General features: G+C 31.7%; 2 long non-coding RNA genes across 10 annotated transcripts in view; one reads left to right on the forward strand and one right to left on the reverse strand.

Annotated features, from left to right (window-relative positions):
- Positions 1-8,572, reverse strand: part of LOC146995027 (uncharacterized) — a 79,821-nt gene extending 71,249 nt beyond the window's left edge. For 3 of the 9 annotated variants that reach the window (XR_015043466.1, XR_015043467.1, XR_015043469.1), the window contains exon 1: positions 8,410-8,572. This is a non-coding gene — a long non-coding RNA (uncharacterized LOC146995027). The remainder of the gene's footprint in view (positions 1-8,409) is intronic. The other 6 variants (XR_015043470.1, XR_015043468.1, XR_015043465.1 and 3 more) reach the window with 4 other exon arrangements.
- The window catches only part of LOC146995026 (uncharacterized), a 96,638-nt gene extending 82,341 nt beyond the window's left edge, over positions 1-14,297 (forward strand). Inside the window, exon 3 of the long non-coding RNA XR_015043479.1 lies at positions 14,161-14,297. This is a non-coding gene — a long non-coding RNA (uncharacterized LOC146995026). The remainder of the gene's footprint in view (positions 1-14,160) is intronic.
- The last annotated feature ends 6,976 nt before the right edge of the window (positions 14,298-21,273 follow it).

Here is a 21,273-nt window from a genome sequence, read left to right on the forward strand (position 1 = left end):
CTTTGTATCAGTGTGACAAAGGGAGGTGAAAGGGAATACTGGCCACACTGCTTATTTTAATTCTAAAAACTGGTAAGTTATAACTGGTAAGTTACTGGTTAATACTGGTAAGTTATATTTTGAAAGATGTTTTGAAGTAATTTGAAAGCAAAATGTTAATAATGTTTTAACGGGGACTGGAGTTAAATCATCACGAAGAATAAAATTTCAATTGTAAAAGGAAAATTAAAACATGTAATCATTGTCATTGATCGAAAATTAGTTGACTTTTCAAGGGAATCAAACCAACTCCCGTTCAATGAACAATAATTGATAAAAATACGTAAATACGAAAGTGTTTCGTCTGGTGTCCGCCGACAACATCGCCGCAAAAACATCGCGGAGGAAAACGTCGCGGAGAAAACAACGCAAGGCGAAAACGTCGTGCTACAAAACATCGTGGGAGAACACATCGCAAAGAGAAAAACATCGCAGTTCTAAAACATCGTGGTACAAAATATCGTCGTCGAAAATAAAGCGGTTCAAAAACTTCGCAATTTAAAAACATAGTCGTCGAAAATATCGTGATAAAAAATAAAGTATCTACAAATCATCGCATGACGATAACATCGCAGACATGCTTTTTTCAGACATGCTTTAATAACTGTAAATGGATATTCCCATAATGATTCGTGAGCGCAAGAGGGTAAGAAGGATAATTTTTACTTTCATATTTTTTATTAATACATTTTTGCTGAGAAAATAAAAAGGAAACTTAAGCATAGAAAATTAATGCAACTTATAGCACTTAATAGAATTTTAAATCAACATAGTTAACTAACAAAGACCATAATAAATTATTTTTAATAAAGATTTTACAGGTAATTTTTCATAAAAAGTATAATCTATTAAGTTGCATTTAATTTTCTATGCTTAAGTTTCCTTCTTATTTTTTCAGCAAAAATTTATTAGTTAATAAAAAAATGTGAAAGTAAAAATTATCCTTCCTTACATCACTTGCGCTCACAAATCATTATGGGAATATCCATTTACAGTTATTAAAGCCTGAAAAAAGCATGTCTGCGATGTTATCGTCATGCGATGATTAATAGATACTTTATTTTTTACCACGATATTTTCGACGGCGATATTTTTAAACTGCGAAGTTTTTGAACCGCTTTATTTTCGACGACGATGTTTTGTACCACGATGTTTTAGAACTGCGATGTTTTCGCCTTGCGTTGTTTTCTCCGCGATGTTTTCGTCCGCGATGTTTTTGCCGCGATGTTTTCGGCTGTAACCGTTTCGTCTTTACTCGAGTTATAAGTTAAAGCCAAACCGGCAATTCTAGTCAGGCCAAATATTTCCGCGAATAGAAGGAATTATGAACCAATGCTGATATTGAAAGAACTTATTCTTATGAAGCATTTTAGTCAATTCAATTTGGAGTAAAAATCAATTACTGTAGAGAAATCCTATTTAACTCGAGTAATCGTCCCCGACACTTTGATGTTTATGCATTTGAGTACTATATTATTTGTAGAAATTAAACATTGGAAATTGTCATTATGAAATCGAATTCAAAGTAAAGTTGAAATAAACATAGAAGATTATAAAAAAAGATAAATAATGCAAAATTTGTAAAAACAAATCAAAGACAATATAAAAATAATATAAAAAATAATATAGAAAATAATATAAATAAGATCAGTGAATGTACATGAAGATATAAAGGCCAGAAAAGGTATTAAGTAACTGTCTATTAGCTCTTGGACAGTGAAAATGCTTTTTTCCTTTCTTAAATTCTTAATCATTGCGACACGACAATTAGCCAGAAATTAATTAATTTCCATTCACTAGTATTTTCAAAAAAATCTTAACAGATGGTGTCTCTCAGATAAGAACTCCACAAAATACATCCCTCAAGAATTCCAAGTCCCACCCACTACCATAAATTGCTTCAAGTTTTAGCGACTGATATTATTCAAAGCCCCTACTGCCGTTAAGAATTTTCGGACACCCTACACTTCTGAGTCAGACACGAAGAGAACACTTTGCCAACTCCCCCACTAGAAAGAATGTAAGTTACTTAATACCTTTTCTGGCCTTTATATCTTCCTGTACATTCACTGTTCTTATTATATATTATTTTCTATATTATTTTTTATATTATTTTTATATTGTCTTTGATTTGTTTTTACAAATTTTGCATTATTTATCTTTTTTTATAATCTTCTATGTTTATTTCAACTTTACTTTGAATTCGATTTCATAATGACAATTTCCAATGTTTAATTTCTACAAATAATATGGTACTCAAATGCATAAACATGAAAGTGTCGGGGACGATTACTCGAGTTAAATAGGATTTCTCTACAGTAATTGATTTTTACTCCAAATTGAATTGACTAAAATGCTTCATAAGAATAAGTTCTTTGAATATCAGCATTGGTTCATAATTCCTTCTATTCGCGGAAATATTTGGCCTGACTAGAATTGCCGGTTTGCCTTTAACTTATAACTCGAGTAAAGACGAAACACTTTCGTATTTACGTATTTTTATCAATTATTGTTCATTGAACGGGAGTTGGTTTGTTCCCCTTGAAAAGTCAACTAATTTCCGATCAATGACAATGATTACATGTTTTAATTTTTCCTTTTACAATTGAAATTTTATTCTTCATGATGATTTAACTCCAATCCCCGTTAAAACATTATTAACATTTTGCTTTCAAATTACTTCAAAACATCTTTCAAAATATAACTTACCAGTATGGATGCACGCTTTTAAAATAATTCTACTTTAATTAAACTTAGGAGATAATATAATCAATTAATCAATACTGTTTAGGAAATAAATTATTATATATATATATATATATATATATATATATGCGGGAGAAAGGAAAAATAAGCAATGCCCTCTTCGAGACTCGAGCCTGGATCTTTCGAATACGAGCCAATTGTACTAACCGTTACACCATGAAGGCATTCTAGAAGGAGGGAGAAAATACCTTATTTACTCCCCCTTTTAAAGGCCACTGGGTATTAGGGGACCCAGTCGTCAAATCTTGGTGGAGAAGAATCATCATCCACCACCTTTTTTTTAGTTCAGGCATCATGCAGGAGATATGAAAATTTAGCAATGTGCTTGCCTGGACTCTTAACTTGAACCTCTCGAATACGCGCCGAGTGTGCTAACCATTACACCGCGAAGGCATGCTGGAAGGAGGGAGAAAATACTATCCTGTTATGTATTATTTCAGCCTGTACTGTCAATTCTACTTTCCGCTTCCTCACCCGGATGTAAATAAGTTAGTAAGTAAACATGTTTAGAATGCAAATGAGTGAAGAGTATTTATGGCGAAGCTTTTGCGATTGAAAGGAATTGCGAGAATTGGCTATGTCAACTTTTGCTGTCAGGGTTTAGCCGTTGTATTAAGTGCACCAGTAAGTTAATTTTCTGAAAAGGCCTGTTAGGCTAATCTTGAAATCCTCTATTTATTACCTTGAAAATTTAGGTTTATTGGTTGTGCTGATGCTTTAGCAACTCAATATTTTGTCGATTGAGTTGTTAAAATATCAACACAACAATTTAAGTATTGTTGTATGGTTGTGCTGAAACTTTAGCAACTCATTCGTCAATACTGAGTAGCTAAAGTATCAGCACATCTGTACAACAATATTTAAATGTAAGCAGTAAGCATAAATATGCAGAATGAAGTAAGCTTTGTAAACAATTTTATAGCTAACTTAATTTTGATAGCAAACACTCATGTAAACAGATCATGTTTGCAAACACGCCCTAAAAGAACATCATCTACATCATGCCTTTATCTACTGCAATATGCAATGTCCTGAAAGATGATGCCTGTACCATTACAATAAATAATGCCATAAAACATATACATGTACAACTATGTATCGCTATATATATCATGTAATGTAATGCATTTTAATTTAACGCCCGACGGTGCAGAACTTGCGGTGTTGGCTGGAGTCACAATTTCATTGTGACTCGAAGACGCCGGAATGTTGTTGTTTTTCTAGTTTGTGTTTAGAGCTAATGTGTACTTACTTCAGGTAAATATTAGGTGGCTCCTTTACTTCTACGTAACATAACATCACAAGCAGTAGTCTATATGTTAAGCACAAGGTGTACTCTTGAATTAAAGGTTTCAACCTTTAACCTTATTCTATTGTTACTGAACATCAAGTTGATTAGTGAGTTTGGTTTGGTTTAGTGTATGTGAGCACAGCAAAGCCTCGAGGGCTATCTGCCTGAGTAGAGGGATGCCTTCGTGGAAGTCTTTCTAAGAGATACTGGCTCATGTACAAATTACACATGGGGAAAACTACGAAAAGGCCCATGCAGTCAGCCCGTCTGCGGGATTGGAAACTCTGACTGAACTTCCAGTGTTCCACGACTTTACCGCTTGGCGGACTCTTTTGACTAGTGAGAAGTCACCAGCAATCTTACAGAAGGTCATTGACAGTTTGCATGCTCCTGTGAAGGATTATAACTTGTTTGTTAGCTCCATTCTTGAAGCTAATATTCAAACATAAAATTCTATGTTTTACTGGGGTTAGTTTCATAAAAAAAATTTCTATTGATTTCAAAAGAGAAAAAAAAATTGAGCATTTTTTGAGATAAGAATAGTTGAGATAAGCAGTATGCATAACAACTTACATATGTTACATTCTAAACGTGAAAAAAAATTTTTTGATTGGTAGAACGTATCTCATCTAAGACTTAATCATTTATTTTGGATTCGCAAAACTTTCTAGACATTGTTCCTTTGAAAAAGTTCAAATATCAGAAAAAATAAATAATTAGTTAGACAAATAAAAATTAATAAATAATGGAGTAAAAGCTGTACATTAAGCAAGCGTCAGTCATCCAATTCTCAAGCTTTTCATGTAGGCACAAGGCTCAACAGCGGCTAAGCGGTAAAAAACATGGAGGTAGGAAGTAAGATGGAGTCGCCCTAAACAAGTTTCTCCGTACCCTGCTCTGAAGCACCGGCGATCCCTACGTGGTGACCAAAAAATTGGGTCATTTACCATTGAGTTCTATGGGATTTGACGCGTTCTGGTGTAAATATTTTGTAATTACGTCGCAAATATACATATAAATGTATATATTTTCTTTTTCTACAACACTTCAGAGTCCTAAGTATGTGAAAACAACATATTTTTAAACAGCATTTCATTCTGAACTGAATTAAATGCTATACTTTTCACAGGACGGTTTAATTTGAATGAAATATTTTCACAAGTTTTCGTTAATTACATTAGGAAAAAAAATTAAGGTAATTCGATTTTATTCGGTTAAGGTACAAAAATTAAGATCAAAGTTTATTGTATTATTAATATTAAAATTATGCATTATTTCTTTTCTATTTATAGAGCTTCTTCCTAAAATTCTTTCTTAAATATGACATGGTTTTTTGGCTTCTTTTAAATCGAAAAATGTAAGTCAATTTATAATTAATGCTCTATTCGGTTCATTTTAAATTAGAGAATTATTAGGAATTAGCGAAAAGGGAATAATTCTTTTAATTATACTTATCAGATTTTTTTTTTTTTTTTTTTTTTTTTTTTTTTACCCTTCATTTCAACAATACATATTCCAAAACTCTTTATTACGTTCTTAAGTGCACATCTCATAGCATTTGCTTTACAATACCTTTTAGCAGATTGCTTTCCAATACGAACAATTCTTGCTTAAATAATTTTATAACGTATTTGTCAACAGGATTTCAATTTATGTTTACAATTCAATATTAAAGTTATTATATATTTAGATAACATTTATAATCATTATAAATTAGATACATTTAATCATTAGATTTCTTCACAGTACTTTCACAGTTGTTTATAAGTGAATAAATTCTTCATTTCAAATACATTTATAAATAATTTAATGAATATTTAAGTATTTTGTCAAAGGCAGATATATGCTTTTTGCAAGCACGTGCATAAATACCCATACATATTTCCTATTTATCATTTCCGGCATGTGCAAATCTTTAATTTCTGTGCATTCACTATATTTTTCGTGTAAAGTAATTTACACTAATTTAGCATACACCCGAAAGTTTTACATAAAAAATATATATGAATATAATTTGAATGAAAATTATAAGTATTATTTTTAATACCCACTCAAAGGTCAGTTTTTCTTCAAAATTCCTCCACGATGGCATCTATCTCTTTAGGCAGATAGCCCTTGCATGCGTTACTCTATTTAATAAAAACTTAATCTGACCTATGTGCCTAATTACAAATATTTTAACATACATAATTTTATATTTACATTTAGCCATCAAGTTTCAAACTTTTCAAATCTTCTAGAAAATAAATTTTGGCAGATCTCTTTTAGCAATTTTCTTAAAATCTATATTTTTGTAGTGCAACAGCTTAGAATTTTATAAAACAAATTCATCATCAAAATCGCTGTTGTTAGTTATCGAAAAATAACCAAGATGCGATTTTTGCGTAAATGTCAGTAAACTATACAAATTGCTATTATCCATCACACTATGAATGTTTCTTTCATGCGAAAGTGTCCCTTTTTCGATTTCTATGGAACTGTCGTGTGTCGAAATACTATCAGAATCTTGTCAAGCGAGCTTCTGAATGTAAACAAAGAACACCCCGTCTGGTGACCCAAGCTTCAAAGCAGTGCTTCACTTCTACCGCGGAATGGCCCCTCCTCCCTTTCCTACCTCCATGCTAAAAAACGCTGAACACTGGTAGCTCGGTCCGGGGTTTAAATTCCGATGGAAAGGCTGACAGCATGGGCACTTTCGTGGTTTTCCCCTTGCGTAACATGTGTACGAGCGAGTTTCCTTTAAAATGTCCTCCACGAAGGCATGCCTTCCCTTGGCTTAGTGTCATTTCGTCCGTTCTCTTTTCATGCCGAGTTTGAAATAGTGTCGTTCGTCTGCTGCCATTCGCACTTATTCTGTCTTTCCCATTTCATTCGATGTTCGAAAAGTCACATTATGATTAAGAAAAGATATTATTCAAACGAACTGACCCTTACTACTTTGAATTAAGTTAGCCTTTGTGTTCTAATATTTATTAAACATTTTCTTTAGATAAATTTATTCTGAGCAGAATAATGAATTTCAGACATGTTCAAGAGGTGTGTGTTTGAATGTAATTCCATTTTTGTCATATAGTGTCTTTTTTTTCAATTTCACATACTTCTAAATAAAAATAGAACGCCTGTTCCTGTGCTTTGACAGAAAATCAAAATGTAGCAAGTGTATAACGAAGATGTACATGTTTTATTAAAAATATAGCGAGCCCTCTATAACGCAACCGTTCATGGTTTTAAAGGATTTTGGTTGTAGATATGGTGATCTTAGAAATGTGATATTCACTGGCAATGTTTGTTTATGTTCACAAAAAATACAGGTTTCTTTCAAAAGGTGACCTCTTAGAAATGTCGTCAATAGATATAATTCACTGTAATTATTTTCTAATGGATAATGGAATTAATTTAATCTAATGTCTAGAAAACAGCTATTTACCGTAGGGAGATTTAAAAGCACTATAACTGTAATTAAGAGCACTGTAATTGTTCCTTCACAATCAGCTGTAATATAAGATTAGCTGGTTTCTGTGTATTTTTCATGTTATGTAACTGATATCCATAAATCTTGAACAAATATACAGCAAATGCAAGAGAAATTATTAAAAAATTACAATTTGAAACATTAATACTATTTTTCTATTACTATATATAATACTATTAATGAATGATGAATTTATATAATATGTATACTTAGAATCTAAAAGCGATGAACTTTGATGACTCTATAAATATATATTTATGTAGTTACAAAATTTTATTAGATGTTATTATATGCATAGTTCTTTATAATCTTCCCAATCTCTAATGAAATGTTACATATTTATTACTACAGTTTGAGATGATTTTACTTAAATTTGTAGATATGCTGACTTCTGAGAGTTGTTCCATCCCCACCCAAAATAAATAAATAAATAAAATAAAAATTAAAAACACTATTCCGAATTGCTGTAGTTTAAAGATTAAGAGGTTACATTTGGAATTCATTTTTTTGACAGGGTGTCAGCTGACAATTTTAATTTATTCTGAAGTCGAAAAGAAACTATTTCTAGAAAATCACCAAATTATAATTGTTACATTCAAAAAAGCTTTCAGTGAGAAATATGTTTAAACTTTGATAATAAGCTCAGTCTAAAGTAAAGAATAAAGTATCTCTTAGCCAAGTTTTCATTGTGCTTAACTGTTTTAATATTCCTAAACTAAAAAGGAACTAAAATGAACTAAAGGAAAAACTAAAAAGAAATTTAAAAAAAAAAAAAAAATCTGAAATGTTTCAGATTTTAAATTACGTCCAAAGGGGCGTTTTTTAACATTTTGTGTGTTACCTTTCTTTATCAAATATCATGTTCCTCGCACTTAAACCATAAGATCCAGTGCAACAGCAATATCGCAAAATACTCGTAGTTTTAAAACGAGCATATCTTTAGAATTTCCGATACAGAGACTCACGCGCTGGAGATAAAAATGTTTTTTCTGCACAACGTTGCCATTGCTCGCTTTGAAATCCTTGAGTTTGTTAATCAAAAATTCGTCAAAGTTTTAAAAAATAGGAAATCGATCATAAAACAAATTTCAAATTTCAAATTTGGTCTTCCACATGCTCATATTCGTTGGAGGATTACGTTATTCAAAATTCGATGACTCTATGTACCATTGTTTTATCACAATACGAGAAATATACATACATTTATGCAGATTTTTCATTATTTAATTTCTTCAAATATAATGCAGGACTCTAACATTTTGTGGCAACAGTTTGAAAAGTGAACCGACGTTTATGAGTCCGACGCAAAATGCCAAAACGAAACTAATAGTCCTTCGGGATTCAAATCCCTTTGGACTAAAAATAAAATTCAAGTGTTTTTAATTAAAAAGTTAATGGTTTTAATAATGAAACATAATTATATTTAATCTCAGTCATATTACCTTAAAAATGGCATGTGAGAAACTCCGCAATGATATTTTTCATTTTCACATACTCATACCAAAGTTAAATAAGTAAATAAATAATAAAATGCAATTTCAGATTTATCATCCAAACGTTATAGCTAATCACTTAATCAGAGAGTATAAAGTTTGCTTTCAATGTAATAAATTAAACAAATAAAGAAATGATAAAATACAAACTAGACATATATTTGAAACATTGAAATTCAGATTTGAGTACTCCATTTATTATAATTAAAATTATAAATACACGATTTAGTAATAAAAAAATAAGCCCCTTTTATCGGCGTGTGCTTATATCTGTGTGGACTTTTATCAATGTGCGCTTTCATCGCTGTGGGTATTTGTCGCATGGTCAATTATCATAGTGGGCCTTTTTTTTGTGGGCTTTTGTCTGTTAACCAGTCCATGCATATCATTAAAGCTTCTTTTGATAAACATTAAACATAACAGTAAATGGCAAAAAATAAAAATTATCTAATATAAAGTATAACTGTGTGTGTCAGTAAGATAGAATAAGAAACAGACTGTTGTTTAATGCAATGAATAAGTAAGAATAACAAATAGTTTATAAAATACACACCATAATACGTGTACATCCAATGCACATTAACTTTTTGGAAAATTTTGGAATGTGTATATTGAAATCACTTGTGAAATGCAGAGTTGCCAACTCTCCCGATTTAGGCGGGAGACTCCCGATTTTCGACCGCTCTCCCGCCAATCCGATTTACAATATATTTCTCCCGACTTTTTCTCACGAATCTTTTAATTTTTCTGGGGGCTTCATAGTTCGTGCTGGTCTTTTCTGTACAGAATTTCCATGACTATCATTTCCAGGTTCTTCATTTATTTGTGGATACTCGGTTGGCTTTTCCAATGAATTGTTATCATCGTGTTCATCATCACTGTTGGATGGCAAAATTTTCTCAGCTTCTTCATCTGTTGTATTATCTTCTCTATAGTATCTGTCAGTTATTTCTGAATTATTTACATTTCCATTAGTTTGTTCCTTATAAAAAATAATAAGTTCTTCTAATATTTGATTTTTATCGAATTTTAAATAATTTTCTTTTAGTAAAGGTGATCTATGTTTCTGTTCATCAAATTTTACATCCCTCACTTCTTGAATTTTATTTAGTTCAGGGCTATAAATTTTGTATGCTTTTCTCTTCATGCTATAGCCTATCATAATTCCTTTTTTAGCTTTTAGATCCATCTTTCTATGTTTCTCTCGTCTTATATGAACATATGCTTCACATCCAAATCTTGTAAGATAAGTAATGTTAGGCTTGCGTTCTTTATATAGTTCATGTGGTGTAAACCTTTTATCATTTTTGTGACTCCTGTTATTCACATGTACAGCTACCTTAACGCTTTCAGACCAAAATTTTATCGGTAATTCTGCATCAATTAACATAGTTCTAGCAGATTCAATTATAGTACGATTAAAACCTTCAGCTTTTTCATTACTTTCCAGAGTATAAGGCGTTGTAAGTTCATGTTTAATTCCCATTTTTTCAAAAAAAAAAAAAAACTTATATTTTTAGCTAAAAACTCACTACCATTATCACTACGAATTCTTTTTAGTTTGTTTCCTGTATGTCTTTCTACTTGAATGATAAGTTTGATTAGAGCTTCTCAAGTTTCACTCTTCTTCTCAATTGTTATCACAAATATGAAATTACTGTAATCATCTACCACTGTTAAAAAATAACAGCTTCCATCTATTGATTTCTTAATTGGTCCAACTAAATCTATGTGCCATAATTCTAAAATATCTTCAGATTGCTTAAATTTCACACTTTTATAAGATGTTTGTGTTATTTTACCTAATGTATAAGGTTGACAATTGTTTTCAGAAATTTTTACATTTTCTAACCCAATGACCGATGAGTGTTTTTTCATTTCTATCAGCCTTTGATAATTTATATGACCTAGTCTCTGATGCCATAGTACATCATTAACATAACTAATTTTAGCTTCTTCAACAATATTTCCTTCAACTTCAAATTTATTTCCGTTTCTGTTAGCTATATATAGAATGTTTCCCTGTTTATGATCACTTCTGCTTTATTCTTGATAAAAATTACTTTTAAATCATGATCTACAATTTTTGATACTGACAGCAGATTTTCCCTTAAATTCGGTACTTGCAGAACATTTTCTATCAGTTCTTATTTCTATCAGTTTGCATTTTAATGTTACCAATACAACTCTATTTGATCATGGCCCCTTTTTCAGCCGTCATTATTTGTCGTTCTTCATCTTTAAAATGAGTAAATATTTCTTTATTAGTTGCCATGTGAGATGTGGCTCCTGAATCAATAATCCATTTAATTTTTCTATTCTGTTGTTCATTTATTTTATTCTTTCCATCATTTCTATCTTGATTAAGATATGTGCTTTCTATTTTCTTAGGTACTTCAAATAAGCATGTAGCTGATTCATATTCTCTTTCCTTGACATTCTATAAGTTTTATTTGTTACATTTCTCTGCTGTCGGTGTTCTTGTTTAGTTTTCATTTTACATTCAGTTGATTTGTGGCCGAATTTTCCACAGCAAAAGCATTTTATAATATTATTATTATTTCGACATTCTTTTATTAATTGTCCTAATTTTCCACAATTAAAGCATCTTCTTTCATATTTCGATTTTATCCAGTTTTCTTTTGCCTTAGAACTTACTTCTATTTCTTTTCCTCTTTGTTTATTTTTTCCTTCTGTTTCTTTTAAAGCTTGTCTAATTGAAGCTAGATCTTTCTCTTTATTGCTTTTAATAATTTTAACATCAAATTCCTTTCTAAGTCCTTCTAGTATGAAGTAAATTAATTCTTTATCTCTTATTTCATCTCCAACTTGAATACTTTTACTTTAGAATTACAGCTCTATTCATATAATCATCTACTGATTCATTTTGAGTCATTTTCAGTTGAACTAATTCTATTCTACATTTGATTTGAATATCTTCTGTTCTTGCTGTGGGCCCACCAGCAGCCGAGCAGTAAAGTCGCTGAACACTGGTAGTTCGGTCCGAGGTTCGAATCCCGCGAACGGGCTGGCTGCATGGGCGTTTTCGTGGTTTTCCCCATGTGTAACATGTATACGAGCCAGTTTCCCTTAGAAAGTTCTCCACGAAGGCATCCCTCCTCTTAGGCAGATAGCCCTAGTGTGCTTTGCCATAATTAAATACACCAAATGAATGAAATGTCTGTTCTTGCCGCCATTTCATTTTTGATTTTTTCCCATAACTTCTTTGCGTTCTTTTCATTCGCATGTTTTAACGCTTGTGGAGCTGTCATAGTTTGATTCATTATATTTCTTGCTATCGCGTTATTATCATCCCATATTTCCCAAGTTTTTATTTCATTTTCGAAATTAACATCATCCTTTTTATATGGTTTTGGTGGTTCATCAGCTTCTATCATACTTCTCCATATTTTTAAACTTTTTAATTCACTTTCAATTCTGTTGGCCCAAATAAAATAATTATCATCACTTAATTTTTCTGTATGACTCAAATTTATCATATTATATGCCGTATTTTCTGATTTATATTCACTAATTATAATACAAGTCTAATTTTTCTCTTAGAGAAATTGGCGATTTTGTTAAGCCTAAACAACATTAATGTTCTGAAAGTTATAATGAAACTCTCCGTCTTCCAGATACATTTTTAACTTATTCATTTTACAATTTACTATCAATGTTGCCAAAATATTAAAACTTAAAATTATGCTTTATAAACAAATACTATCATTTTTTCCCCTAAGTCTTTGTAAACATCCTCATATTGATTTAAACTCTTACTAAGCTGCTATTGGAATCGAAGAGCTCGTTCAACATTTGCGTCATATTGCAAAAAATGATACCTAATTTTCTTCCCAATTCAAGTCCTACGCTGATGACTCTAGCTGTGAATGCAGCTGGTACGAATTGGTCTTCGTCATGTTTATTTGTTTCGGGAATCATGTTAACTCATCCTCATTTAGTTCTTCGTCAACCATTTTTTCTTCAATATGTGCTTGAGCTAAATCCTCAAAAACCTTCTCCTCCTATAGTTTGGGCCAATTTAGTGATCTGAGAATATTCATACTCTAATGGAAATCTATCATTCTCATCTTTAGCAGCATCCAGCCATATTGCTTTCTAGCATGTGTTGAGCATTGATTGTTTAATCTGAGTATATGACAGTCCAACACAATCTAAGATTGTAAATTTCTTCCAAGCCATCCATAAGTGTAAGAGATTCATCATTCTCCATTTTTTCTCAAATATACCCAAAGGTTTGTTTGATATACAATGTCATAAAAGTCGGAATTATTACTTGATTCAATGGCTGTAATAAGGAAGTTGTATTTTTTGGGTAAAAAGACAATTTCTATTTTTTGTGTTGTAAATCTTGAAGATGAATAGTCGCATTTTCAATTAAAAGAAGAGTCTTAAAAGGCAATCCCTTTTTACTTAAATAATTTTTGACATCTGGGACAAATATGTTTAGAAACCATTCATTGAACGTTATGGAAGTGACCTATGTTTCGAGATTGTAACACGAATCTTTGGCATTCGGTAGCATTACTAGATGAAGAGTCTGTGCTAGCAGCTAGATGAATATGCGTTTAGACTAACATGGGAACAATGGTTATACCTAAAAAGGGAGAAAATATATATTATAAATAATTCTGCATGAATTAAATGTTTTAAATTAGCTATATTGTGAATTTTTATTTAACTGAATTATATTCAAAAGTTAAAAAAATTAATCTATTGCTTTGTTATTAATATTATTAATCTGTTTCTTAATGTCTTAGTTTATTCATCAGTAGGAGACCAAATAACTTTAAAACATAATTATCTTGTATTTTTTCGAATGGCCATAGGCTAGTAAATGTGTTAAAGTAAAATAACATAAAAATTGCATTTCAAGACTATTGGCCCATTTGGGCTAATAAATTCATCTCTAATTTCTATGATGCTAACTATTTTCTTGATCCATTGAGTATTTCTGTAAGAAAAGAGTATGTATTAATGTTATTATAATTCATATTGTAGTTTTTACAATTGCTGAACAGTATTCTTTACAAATTCTTCTGTTTAAACGAATTATAATATAATACTGTGTAATTTAGGCCAGGCAGGATGTTAGACTCCCTGTCGTTTCAAAACCTGGTGGCGTAGGAGGTGATGTGAGGATCCAGAGGAGACACCACCGATGTCCCCTCGAGTTGGGACTGAGACACAAAATGTGCCTCCAAGGAGCGACCTGGGTAAAATTAATACTTTATTTTAACTTTTTCTTTTTGTACTTTTCATGAACAGCTTTCTTTTATAAGCTAAACGTTTGGAATAGTAATTTTTCCATCTTTTCTCAATAACAAACTCTTTTTAGAAAAGGCCTGGTTAATTTCAAATTGCGTTAATAGGGAATCTTTCATAAACTAGCAACAAGCATTCCAGAATTCCTTTGTTATTAAATTAATTTTGTCCCTTGTGCTGAGAAAGGACTATGATTTGACACAAGATGCTTCCTAACTGCATAAATAAGACATTTTTCTTAAATCCTTTATGAAAGTCTTTTTCTATTGAGTTGAATTGAATTTATGAATTTTTGTGGAATTTTTGCATGCTAAAAACAGACTTTTTTGTTTTACATGATGCTAAATTTGACTTTTGAGTGCCATTTTTTTTTAATACAGTTGCAAAATGTATTGCAACTGTATTCAGGGACTACTGTAGTTCTCTAGGAAAAACGATTTGACGATTTAAATGAGCATCTGAGATGCTGCAATTTCTTCTTTGTCTATGATATCTAAAATAAATAAAATAACAGCATTGGAAATTTTTGCAGATTTTATGTCCTTCTAGGAAAGTGAATTTTTATATCATACTGATATATGACATGCTTTTATAAGATGGTAATGTTCTTTTCCATGTAAAGTCATTAAAAATGGGAATCTAAAATATTTTTTGTTTTATGGAAGAATTACTTTTTCCAATATCTACAATTAAAATAATTTTGCAGATTATTTTTCTTTGACTGAAACATGTTTACTACGGTTTGAGAAGTGAATAGAGTGTTTATATCAAACATTTAACTGTATAGAAGTTTGAAAGTGATTTCAAATATCAATACTGCTTATATTTCCTTTCAAAGAAAAACCTTTAGCTGTCCCCATTAAATTTTTAAATATTTGCCAGAAACAAGAATACTGCTTGCACTGATTAAGAAAAAGCAGAGCTTTTTGCCAACTCTCTCAAAAATCAGTTCAAGCCAAACGTTTTTCCAGCTAACAACCCTCTGGATCAAGAAATTATGAACTTCATGACTGATGGGATTTCCTCCCCAAAGAATATCACACTTTACCTCTCCACCTGAAGACCTCATGCAGCTCATTAAGCTAGATAAATTAATTACTAATATATTTCCACATATTTGCTTTAATTCCCACATCTAATGATGAACTTGCAAATCAGTCATTTGCCTGATCCATATGGCAAGCCGCCACTGCCTGTCACTTACGATATCTGATAAGAAAAATCAAACATTTATTTAAGAAATTAAAATTTTGTATTATTTCATGTTTCCATTAAAGTAGGGGTTTTCAACGTTTCACGCCTGAGAGCCACATGGATAAATTCATAAAGATCCGCGGGCCACGTGTCTGACAAAAAAATAGTGTAGTCTGAAAATTTATAAAAAAGGGAGCTTTGTTTTGTAAGACTATAACTCATTCTAGCCAAAGATATAGTGTTACAGATTTGCATATATATATATATATATATATATATATATGACTTTTTGGAACCAAAACATCAAATGGAAATTGAATTAAAACGTTTTGGAACTTTTTTTTAACTATGAAAAAAAAAAGCGTAAAGATGATTGTACGGAACGATGTTACAAAATGCATTTACAATAAAAAAAGAAAACAAATTACATTACTGGCGGGATATGGTAGATACTTTAGTTTTAAAGTAAAATTTGACGTTGTTTTTGCTTGATTAGAGCTTCAATATCTGGTTTAATCTGTCTTGCTGAGTTTCCTCCAAATGTCTGTTTGTCAGCCGTGTTCTTGTTTTCGATTTTAGGATTTTAATTTTACTACAGAGCTGTTCACATATGTAGGTACTGCCAAAGAAAGAAGACAAGAAGTGTGTATGTTTACGAATTCCCTGGATACTTGTCTTCGGTCACGTACTTCGAATAAAAATTAGTGTAGGATTTTCAAGAAACTTGTGTTTTACTGCAGTCACACTCTAAATCTATAAATTCTAATTGAAGTTCATGTGAAACACTTGCAACGTCTACTGAAAATGGTAAGGAGAACAATCTAATTTCATTTTTACGAAAATCACAAAATCTGCTTTTGAATTGAAATTTGAAATGCATTGTACATAATTATTTGTATTCCACGCTGTAGAGTTCTTTGCACACTCCACCAATTTTAGAAAAGTGAGTGGGATTCTTATTTAACTATTGACTTTCCCAGAGGATTAATTTTGTATTAAAAGCTTTTTACAATATAACAAAGATTATGAACAAGTAGATCTTTTAATTAAGACACAATAAAACGTCGAACAAATATAGTAGACGATACTTTTACCCTGTTTGAAGGTAATAAAGATGATTTAAATAAAGTTCTTTCAACAATGAATTCCATTGATCCTGCTATTCAATTCACTTTTGAACTTGAGACTTGAAAATCTCTTCCGTTTCTCGACACTCTAGTCACGCAAAACACATCCATCTTCAGTACTACGGTTTACTGAAGCCTTCCACCTCACTTCAAATCATGTCATCCGACTAAACAAAAGTTAGCTTCATTTTATTCCTATGTTTTCCGGGCTCTTCAAGTTTGCTCCTCCAAACTATCCTTTGATGAAGAACTAAATTATTTAAAAGCGATAGCTATTCACAGGGGCTTTTCACCTAACATTATTAATGAAGCAGTTAAAAACTTCTCATCTCAACACACAAAAAAGCCCACTCTTGTTTTAGGAGATTATAAAAATTCCGTTGCCATTCCCTTCTTTCCATCAATTGGCTATAAGGTTGCACGTATTTTGCAGAAAATTGACTTTCGGGTCATTTATTCTCCGATCAATAAAATTCCGAGTTCTTTACTCAAGGATCCCATTCCGGATATGAATTCCTGGGGTATTTATAGGATTCCTTGCCAGTTTGGTTTAAATTACATCGCCCAAACTAAGAGAGCCTTAAAATTTCGCGTTAAAGAACATGAGGCATATGTTAGGAAAAAGGAAACACAGAAGTCTTCTGTTGCCCAACATTGTTGGTATGAAAATCACAATTTAAATGTTTCTGCTGCCAAAATTATTCAAAAAGCATCTTCCATTGGTGAACTGGATTTTCTAGAGGCATTTCACATTAAAAAAATCTTTCTGTTCTAGTTAATGACCCTGATTCCAATCCACTTGCCTTCAGCCTTTAAAGAAATTATGTTTTAGTTCTGGTTTCTTCAACAGATGGCGCCAGTAGCTTGTTTCTTGTCCTGGCTTTTCTTGTCTTATGTTTTCATTATATCTTATCTCGTTCATTTGCTCTTTTGCAGCTGAATATGATGGTTCGGTAAAACCATCGAAACTAGTCCTGCGATATTTGAAAATATAACGCTGATTTTCGTTGTTTGACTTCTAAATTAATATAGGTAGATCTTTTCCCTGTAAGCGGTAGTTCATATCATTGAGATGACCTGCAATGTCTGCAAGAAATGCAAAGTCTCTCAACCATATCTCATCACTGAACTCGTGAATAGAGTTTCCTTTAGATTCCATGAATTGTTGAATTTCGCTCTTCAAACAAAACAGACGCTGAAGCATCTTTCTTCAAGAGTGGACAAGATCAAACAAGAGTGGCCTCAACCAAGGTACTTCCACATAATACACAACATCACCATATTCAGCTTCCAAATCAATCAAGAACTGTTCAAATTACCTGTGATTAAGTCCTCTAGACCGAATGAAATTAACCACTTTTACAACAACACTCATCACATTGTTCAAAGTTTGAGAATAACTTCTTGCACAAATTTTCTTGAAGAATGATGCAGTGGAAAATCATCATAGTATTATTTCCACTAGCCTTCATATGAGATATGAGTAATGTTCTTAATTTCATTTTGTCTCCAGTCATAGATGTAGCACCATCCGTGGTTATAGCAGATATATTACCGAAGTCAACATTACATTTATCCAAAGTTTGTGTCAGACTGGAATATAAATCCATTCCTCGTATTGTACTTTTAAGTGCAACAACTCTGGCTTATTCCTCTACTATTGTGAAGTCTCTATCAACGCAACGAATAAAAATGGTTACTTGTGCAATATCTAAATTGTTGCATCTGTCGATTCATCTATCGCTACAGAATAAGACTCAAATTTTTTGCATTTACATTTTAATTTTCTGAATATATCTCTTGCGAGATCCTATATGCGCTTGGCTACTGTCACACCAGACAAGCTAATATTCGATATGACTCGAAAGCCAAAGTACATCAACTGCACTCTGAAGACATTCTTTTGAAATTCTCCATAAGAAAATGGTTTTCCACCCTTAGCAATTTTTCTGCTATTACGTAACTAACACGAACACTATTTTCATATTCTTTATTCGCTGTGGTGAAGAAAGACTGCTGAAAATTTAGTTTTGATTTTAATTCACTCACCTTATCACTTCGAAAATGACCTTCCAGTGCAGAATGTGTCTCACTGTGCTTAGTATCATATCTCTTAATGTTGTATTCCTTCATCACAGATACACTGCCGTTGCAAATAAGGCAAACTGCCTAAAATTCGTCATTTTCAGAAAATTTTACCTCAAATAATATGAGGCATGTCAATAAAATGTTTTAAATATCAAGAATAGGAGGGATTTTTTTTTACGAGAAAAAGCTGACAAGGCAAGTTTTCTTGAAATCAAAAATTCTTCAATGTTTCTTCAAATTCAAATGTGGGGCCACTAAAACACCTTCAGCGGGCTACGGGTTGAAGAACCCTACATTAAAGTAATGGCAGCAACATCGAGTTAATTTGCTGACTTGTTTGACATTTTATACATAAAACATTATAATAAATTCAGCGGCAATGATTAGACCCCATAAAATTTGAGTTACTTTCGAAGTTTGAGAAAATAATGAATTAATGTTCATTTCGATTGAAGTGGTTGCCATTTGTATGAGGTTTATTATGCTGAAAGCCAGCTTTGAACTGCGACCGCAGTGGTTAAGTGTGGAGCCATATTTCTGTGACCCTTCACATGCGCATCGCGATTGCACTAATACCTGCTCTACTATTTCTTTGGTTATTTTAACGTTCATCTGGAATCTCTCCGCTTAGTTTTGTACAATAACTTATAGGAATAACTATTCATGCTCGATTCAAAACTGTTCGATAATTTTCTAAAATGTTTCAAAATTTATCTTTGTATGTCTGAAAACGGACGACATTCGCATTTTCAGACTTGTCTTTAACAGAGACGATTTCAACGAGGAATATCTTCTATACTTCAAAATCTCCTTATAAGTTGGCTGTGATTCGTATAATATATATGCGTTCCAATGCAAAACACAACGAAAGACCATATTAGTCTATGAAAGTCAATATTACGTAAAATGAAATAAAAAAATTACAGTATTCAGCGTTAGTAACAATTATTATGTCACTGGAAACTGCATATGTGTGCCGACAATAAAATAATCACCAGTATATGAGGCGAATGAAGAAATATGGTGAAGTGAAAAGTGGAAAAAAGGTTAAAAGCAGTAAGAAAAAAAATTCAAAGGTTTCAGATTTTAAATTAATTAAAAATTTAATTGCGTTAAATTACTTTTTTAACGTTTTCCTTATTTTTTAAATATCATGTTCTTTGTATTCAAACCATGAAACTCAGTTCAACAGCAATATCACAAAATAATTTTTAAATGAGTATATCTTTAGAAATTCCGATACAGAGTCTCGTGCCCTGGAGATAAAAATGTTTTTCTTTCGCACAGTGTTGCCACTACTTGCTTCAAATCGTTTAGTGTTTTGGTCAATAACACGTTGAAGTGTTTCTGAACAAGAAATTGATAATAAAACAAATTTCAAATTCAAACTAGGGCTTCCACATGCCCATATTCTATGGAAGATTACGTTATTCCAAATTTCAATGGCTTTAGGTTACGCTATTTTACAGTGCGAGGAATATACATACATTTATGCAGATTCTTCACTATTTAATTTCTTTAAATATAATATAGGGCGATAATATTGGGTGGGAACAATTTGAAAAGTGATTCGCCGTTTATAGTTTTTAACGCCAAATGCCCATGTACTTTAAGTTTACATTTCTCAGCTTTAAAATAATACTTTTATTCTATTTGGGTCTTTCAAGATGACGTATTTATCTGTTTTGGAAAATTTCAAGATGCAACATTATTTGACACATCTTTTCAAATCAAGAAAGTATCTCTGCCCTGAATGCTGTTGATGTGTAGTTGTGAAAAATATCCAGTTGCATTGATAATATTGTATGATACTTCAGTATTCCTTTCTGCAATGGCAATGAAATTCAAGTACTTATTTAACGTTCAAAATTGCATTTCTTGTCAATTTTTTGTCAGCAGTGTATTATACAAGCAAATAAATATTTACTTAATTATATGTAGTTGAAGAAAGTCTGTCGAAGAGAAACCTTTATTTACAATGTATTGATTATACATTACGGTTGCAAGTAATGAGGTTTTCTATTCGTTCAATTTATATCTTTAAGACAAAAATATACCCACTGGCAAAATGATTTGTGTAACATAATATGTATATTATTTGATTACGACAAAGCATGCATGGGTTGTCTGCCTAAGGGGAAATGTCTTCTTGGAAGGAGTTTTAAGGGAAACTAGCTAGTATATTCCTTAAACAGTAGACAAATCATGAAAACGCCGATGCAATCAGCCCGTCTGTCTAGAATCGAGCTCAGGTCGAAGTACCAGTGTTCAGCATCATTATTGCACAGCTGCTCATAGGTCAATGTAGATGGATAACACAACAACTCTGTTTTCACACCATCTATATATATAAAGAAGAAAATTTGTGCGTTTCTCACCAAACTTTCTACAATTGTTTTCTGGGTCTTGCAAAGGTCGACCACCACTTTTTTCCAAAATGAAGTAGCTAAAATCAGAGATATTAATTAAAAACTTGGGAAAATGATAATTTTCGCCCTAATATTTCCGAGTGGCAAC

This window comes from Stegodyphus dumicola, chromosome 10 (assembly GCF_044657685.1).
Source record: "Stegodyphus dumicola isolate Sdum_Otavi_A_Nest chromosome 10, ASM4465768v1".
NCBI lineage: Eukaryota > Metazoa > Arthropoda > Arachnida > Araneae > Eresidae > Stegodyphus > Stegodyphus dumicola.